The sequence below is a fragment of the Onthophagus taurus genome, chromosome 7 (assembly GCF_036711975.1).
Source record: "Onthophagus taurus isolate NC chromosome 7, IU_Otau_3.0, whole genome shotgun sequence".
NCBI classification, from domain to species: Eukaryota; Metazoa; Arthropoda; class Insecta; order Coleoptera; family Scarabaeidae; genus Onthophagus; species Onthophagus taurus.
In genome coordinates, this window is record NC_091972.1 from 24,125,296 (window position 1) to 24,133,414 (window position 8,119).

Sequence of the window (8,119 nt, forward strand, 5' to 3'; positions counted from 1 at the left end):
GCTGCTGGCGATTGTAAATTGAAACCATTATTGGTGTATCGATCTCAAAACCCCAGAGCCTTAAAAAATAAATTCAAATCAGGATTGCCAGTAATTTGGAAGTCAAACCGAAAAGCTTAGGTTACTGCTGCTTTATTTGAAGATTGGTTTCGAAATCACTTTGTCCCGGAAGTTGAACGGTACTGTTCCTCTAAAAACATCGCATTTAAAGTGATATTAATTATTGATAACGCACCTGGACACTCTGCAGCTAACCTTATCAACTATGATCCTCTCGTCAAAGTAATGTTTTTGCCCCCAAATACGACTAGTTTACTTCAACCTATGGATCAAGGTGTTATAAAAACATTTAAAGCTTATTATACTCGACGATCATTTAGACGTTTAAATGAGTCTATGAATCACAATGATAACTTATCCGTTAAGGAATTTTGGAATAAGTTTAATATTCTTGATGCTATTAGATTGATAAAAGAATCGTGGGACGAAGTTTCCTCAAATACACTGAAGGGGGTTGGAAAAAACTTTGCCCGGACTTTTTCGCCGACTCACCAGAAAAAGCGCCAGAAAACGATATAACCGAAGTAGTACTAAATATTGTTACTTTAGGAAAACAAGTCGATTTGGTAGTTGATAATGAAGATGTCATTGTGATTTTGGAGTCGCATGATGAGGAGCTTACTGTGCAAGATCTGATTGAAGTGCAACAACAAAATGACGGTGAAGAAAGTGATGTTGAACCAGCACAACCGGACAATCGCAAAATTAACAGAGGGGCTTAATTGCATACAAAATGGTATAAAGGTTTTAGAAGAAACAGATAATAATGAAGAACGCATTGTGACACTAAAGAGAAGAATAGAACAATCAATTGTCTGCTATCAAGAAATCCTACGTGAGAAGAAAAAGCATTTATGTCGTCAAACTACCATCACCAGTTTTATAAAGCCGTCCAATTTAAATGACGAAATCTAAATAAATTAGTCTACAAAACATAAATAAAATATTATTTTTTTCTGGTTTGTTTCGTACTGTTATTAGAATGCATAAATAAATTTGATTTAGAATATGTTTCCGGTTTACCTTTTGTTGTACATAAATTTTGCTTCAACGTATCCAGATACTCGACTTACGTAATTTTCGACTTACGTAATCCTACACGGTCCCACCTATTACGTAACTTCGGGGTATTACTGTACTTCAAATGTATATAAATAATAAAAATAGCAGTAACCATGGGTAACCGTGGGTAACTATTATTTTAAACAATTCCCTGAGTGTCAAAAACTGATTTAGTAAAGCTTCTTGAAGTGTGGTGGCGCGAAATCTTATTAGAATAACTGCCGTTGGAATTGAGTTGGGTCAAAATTATCGGAATGAAAGAAATGACATCGTTTTGAAAACATTTAAACATCTCTTTCCAGTTGACGCTTCCTCAAATCTTTTGCGGATATTGGGTGTGCGACTTTCTTGGCTAATTTGGATTTGGGTAGCCCAATACCGACAATTTCTGTTTACTATCTATCTATTTACTGTCTATTTACTTGTCCACTCAATGTAAATGTTCCTTAGTCAGAAAAAAATATGTTTATGACAAAGTCTTCGTCATCGTTGAAAAATTGTTGTTGAAAAAACTACGATTCATTGCTTGTGAATGAGGTTTACTTTACGGAAATGATATTTTGAGGCTTTTAAAATTTTGTAGTAACATGTACTACATCTTACAGTAATAACTATTAATTTTTGTATCGTAGGTCATTCATGGCAAAAGTATGGCTTAAAAAAAGGTGGAGGTGGACAGGTTGGGAAGCAATTTTTAAGATACATTGACAAGTATCAAAAAAGGAGGATGCAGATAAAAGAAGACAACCATGACCGTAAACAAAATTATGACTACGGAAATATATCAAAATAAGGGAAACTGTCGGCATCAGAGGTTGCTTCTGAGTCTGATAGAATTTTGCAGTCGCTGCAGGTTACTTTCAAATTTCGAACAAGGGCTTTAAAAAAGAATATACATTTTTATTTCATAAATATTATATTTTTCAGACATACTCCTGACATTACAGAAGTACAGGTTATTTAGTAATATAGTAATAGTATTGTATAGTATCATTTTTTTCTTCATTTTTTTTTACTTGTTCATGTATTCTTTTGTGTTGACTTTTTTAGCATTATTTTAGCACATTGACAACGTTCATGGTTTGTGTACTTATAATATAATTTTGCTTACAGTATGTAGATTTTTTTTGATATACAAGTGATTTGTAGATTAGCGGATATGTAAATCTGCATGTATCTAGCACGTTGCTTTTAAAATTAAAATAATTGTAATAATATCAGGTTTCACCAGAGCAACGCAATCAAATAGCGGAGCAAACTCTTGGACGGTATGCTTGTGACACTTATGTCCAGGAAAAAAACGTCGACTAACTGTATCCAACTTTGGTGAAGTTGTAAAAGGCGCCAAACGACAACTTCTCAAAACTTGTTGTATCGGTTACTCTATAATAAACCATTTAAAAGTGGCGGTATGATTTATGGAAGTGAAAAAGAAATAGTGGCCCGTGCAAGATTTGAAAGGAAGTTTGGCGTTACAGTAAAGCCTTATGGCTTATTTGTAGATATTCATAATGGCTTTTTGGGGAGCATCACCGGATGGTATTGTTAATCTACATTTAAAATTTAAAAGTAATTATTTTTTTCTGGTATATAGGACTTATAGGCGACGATTCTATTATTGAGGTAAAGAGCTTGTACAGCCTTCATAAAAGTGGAATGACATTATCCGAAGCCGTTACATTAAAAAAATATATATTTATGCTTAGAAAATGTCAATGGAGAAATACGGCTGTAAAGAAACCATAATTACTTCTGTCAATTAAGTATTTTCTTATAATATTCCATATCAAATTACATCCAATGGCGCTTAAACAAATAAAAAGATAAAAATATTAAACACTACTAATTTTGTTATCGTATGTATATCCATAATTAATATTTTTTTATTGCAGGTACAGGGGCAATTGAATATTTGTCAGAGAGCCCAATGCTATTTTATTATATTATAGGTAATTCAAATTCGACGCCCACCGTTGGGATCTCAGAAACCATAAGGGATACAGAAATGGTTAAATGGGGGCAGAGTTGCGTATCTTAGAGCTCATCATTTTTCAACAAAGTTTTTGGATCTAGCCGTTTTAGTTTTTAAAATATGGCCGAAAAACAAAAAAATGACTTTTTCGTTTTTTTCTGAATCTGAAAAAACATTTTTAAGGCAACTTTTTATGAAAAATTTCATGACACAACTAGAAATTTTCTCCGACGTTTCGTTTTCGTGAAACTATCATCAGGTTTATTTTTTGTTATGAACGCCATATTTGATTTTCACACCAAAAAATAGGATAATTAATTCTGATTTCAATGATATGTCACACAATGTATTTCATTTAAAAAAAACATTGAATTATTAAAAAAAAAAAGAATAAACCTACCACGCCACTGGTTGAGTTTTAGTCGGACAATCGGCCAAACACGTATTGAACGCTGCACCGCAGAGAACTCCCCAAATTTTACATGGGCCAGCATTCAACCAGTATCGTTACGTTGCGGCACATCGATGTGCTCGATAGAAGCATGTTACTACTACACTATAACCCGTTCGCTGCTCTATACAGATGGTGACATCAACAGCCCGAAACGTCGCGGCTCTGGTCATGACATTTTTCATAAAAAGTTGCCTTAAGAATGTTTTTTCAGATTCATGAAAAAACGAAAAACAAAAAAGTGTCCATATAATGTCTTAGTTATAAACTCCATCTATAATCCACCTAATAATAACCAAAATAGTTGCACTTGCTGGTTTTACGATATTTTCAATTTTGGCCTCCAGGGGAAAAACAAAAGATAGCGCTTTGAGGTTCTCGACATTGAAATTTATTAAAAAAAGAGATCGAGATATGATAAGCTACTTTTTTTCTAACTCTTATAGTTTCTGAGATAGGCTATTCGGACATCGAATTTGAACCAACCTGTACATCTCCAATAATTCGAGGTACTTCGAGGTACTTTACGATCTCAGATATCTAGATTAATGTTATTAGTTAAATTTTCTTAATAAATAATTTTTACATTTGTTTCAAAAATTTTCTTATACAGGTGTTTCAGGTTTTTGTAGCAGGACATTAACAGTCGATAGGTCTTTTAAAATTAACACAAAAACTTCATATAAACATAGGTCGACAAACGCTTTGTTTTGGAGATACAGGGTGTTCAAATAAAATTTTTAAATTGATTTTTATTTAATATTAGACGTGTATTTCAACCGATTCTTTTCAAATTTGGTATATGGAGGTTTTTTGGCATTAGAAGGACGATTATGGAGTCCGTGTTACTATATCCGATAGAGGGCGCTCTGTAACGTATTCTTTACGGATTAAAATAGCAATAACTATTCTGAGAGTATACTTTTTGGCTTTTTGAATAAAAATTCTTATTCTCTGTACTTTTTAAGCAAAAAGGGTACTCTTATCAAAATGCGCTAAAGTTTATCGTTTTCAAGATAATCCGCTTTTTATTATTCGATACAGACTAATGTTTTTAGAGGATAGCTAAAGATAGTTAAAATAATGTGTACCATGGAAACAAAGTAGGTAAATTAACTAATGTTTTAGTTTATTAATGTTTTTTAATCTAAATAATAACAGAAAAAATTAAAGAAATTGTTGAAAAGGTAAACATTTTGCTTGCATATTCTGACTTACAGACGAATTACTGATCGAGTAATGGTATTTAAGAACAGCCTTATATCATTACAAGCATTCCTAATCTTATAAGTACGAAGGCTTTCACGGCCGGAGTTAATTGAACTAAAATTAGAACTAACACTAGAAATTTTCGGGTTTTGCCGTGCGTCTTTTAAGAAAAGGTTTGACGTTTCGGATGCCATGTTGCAACCTTTTTCAGAAACTGGTTCGAAGTTTTTTTAGTTCTAATTTTAGTTCAATTCCTAATCCTATTAAAAGTTCATCCCTTGTGAGAACAGGGTCTCATACAATTTTCCTTTCAAATATCTCCACACAAAAAATTCTAAAGCATTAAGATCTGCAGATCGTGGGGCCATGCGACTGATCCACCTCGACCAATCCATCTTGCAGGAATAGTTGTCTAGCCAATGTCTTACCACCCTACCATGATAAGCTGTACAATCATCAAGTTGAAACCACTATGTTCAGCTACCAAAAATTACAAGAACGCCGCAGCGGTTAGTTGTGGTGGCAAAAAGTATGGCCCGAAAAGATGATTATTATAAACACCTACCCAGACGTTGACACTAAATACGTAGGGGTACCAAAACATGTAAATTGTGAAAGTTTACAATCTCACGTCTTGTAAAAAACGATTCATCGTTCCACATTACAAAAACGGCATTTTATAAAGTTTTTATGCAGCTAACAAAAAATTAAAAAATTAAAAAGAGTAATGAATTTACCACGTTAATAAACAAGAAAATTGAATTTAACATGTTAACGAATAAGAAAAATTTATTTAACACTGATCAACAACTACTGGTGATTTGACACTTGATACAATAAACTAAAACATTAGTGAACTTACCTACTTTGTTTCAATGGCAAACATTATTATACCTATCTTTAAAAATCCTCTAAACAAATTGGTCTACATCGAATAATAAAAAGCGGATTATGTTGAAAACGATCAACTTTAGCGCAATTTGATAAGAGTATCGTTTTTGCTTAAAAAAGTACCGAGAATAAGAATTCTTATTTAATAAGCCAAAAAGTATACTGTCAGAAAAGTTATTGTTATTTTAATCCGTGCAGAATACGTTACAGAGCGCCCTCCACCGGCTATAGTAAAACGGACTCCATAATCGTCTTTCCCATGCCAAAAAACTTCCGTATATCAAATTTGAAAAGAGTCGGTTGAAATACACGTGTAATATTAAATAAAAATCAATTTAAAAATTTAATTTGAACACCCTGTATCTCCAAAACAAAGCGTTTGTCGACCTATGTTTATATGAAGTTTTTGTGTTAATTTTAAAAGATCTATCGACTGTTAAAGTCCTGCTACAAAAACCTGAAACACCCTGTATAAAGGTACTAAAATTTTACGTCATCGTAAAGAGAGAAAAAATCTCTATCAAATGAGCCTAACGATAGGGTACATTGCCATTTAAAAAACATTCAGTATTATTAGTTGCTCATTTGTTTTCTGAAATAAAAACAATTGAATGCTGTCTTATTATGGCAAATAAAATAGGAGTATTAAACAACTTTTTGTTTTTTTTATAAATGTTTTTTTATAAAGTCAACATTTACCGAGATATTATACAGCGTGTTAATTAATTATCGTACCCGACGTCATCATTGCAAGTATGCAACCAATATCACAGTACTGGTATTGCAATACGAATACTATGATATTGGTTGCATACTTACAATGATGACGTCAGGTACGATAATTAATTAACACGCTGTATATATCTCGGTAAATGTTGACTTTATAAAAAAACATTTATAAAAAAACACAAAAAGTTGTTTAATACTCCTATTTAATTTTATTTAATAATATCACAGTACTGGTATTGCAATACGAATACTATGATATTGGTTGCATACTTACAATGATGACGTCGGGTACGATAATTAATTAACACGCTGTACTATATTCCTTTCATCGTGAACGCACTGTATACGTAGGTTATACCGGAAGTTGCCACCTACTTTATTTTTTTAAATGGAATACCCTATATATTTTTACATATTTGGATTTGTCTATTTTCAAGGTTTATGAATCGTTTTCAATCGATTCGCCTAAGATAGTTCAGAAACCAAAAGGAAATTGAAAATTCCCGAAAACAGGTCCACTTCAATCATTCACATTTTTAATGTTTACCCCTGCGCCCCCACGAATACCACCTCAAAACTTTTAAATGGAATGACACATCGCGTGGTATCTCAAATGAAAAATCACCTGTATAGACTCAGCTCGTCGTGACAGACCCTGTACAGGTGTCCTAATTTCGATGTCCGCATAGGCTATCTCCGAAACTCAAAGAAATAGAAAAAAAGTAGCTTACATATCATGATCTCGTTTTGCGAGAAAATGTTAATGCCGAAAACTCCGAACGGCTATCGTCTTTTGTTTTCGCCCTATCGGCAAAAACTGAAAATTTTGCGAAAACGACAATCGCGAATATCTCACTTATTATCAAAGATGGAGTATTATAAATAAAACATTATATGGGCAACTTTTTACGAAGAATTCAGTGGCGTAGGTAGAATTTTTTCCCATCTTTTATTTTCGAGATTTTAGAAGTAACTTTATTTTTTAAATGGAAACCATAGTTGGCTATGACCTAAAAAATATTTGTTATTTTCTTCTGATAACAAATATATATAGTTTGTGGGGTATATCTCTTATAGTTATTGAATAATTAACAAAAAATGATTTTATTCTATCTAAAACTATTATATGTATTTAAAAGTTAATGTTGTTATGGTGATAACCATACCATGATGGAAAACATTGTTTCCAATTATTGCCAAAGTTTGTAGTAGTATTTAAAAATTTACTAACAACTCTGGCATTATGTGCTGGTGCTCCGTCATATTGAAAATATATCATTTGAGACATATTTAATGGCAAATTGTCGACCAAAGGCTCAATGTGCTGCCTTAATATATTGAGGTATTTACCTGAGTTTAAGTATCTAAAAATTAATTATAAGATTATTAATAATATAAGATTATAATATAATATAAGATTATTAGATAAAAATTAATTATCTAAAAGCGCACACCATACATCGAACCCCAATCTTCTTTGAACACTCAGAGACTTCATCGGTCCAGATGACATTTTGAACAAACAGCAGATTATTTAATTTTTCTAAATATCATCTACAAAATTCTAATCTTATTGTTAGATTGACATCTTCGGCACGTAAATAATGAGTAAGCCCCGCTTTGTATGGTTTATACTTACTTTTCTTTCATATTCGGGAGCAGCTGTTGGGTCAGATGTCTTGTTTAATTTCTCTGCAAGATGTTGAAGGATTTATCGCAAGTAAAGCCAACACGTTGACTTCATC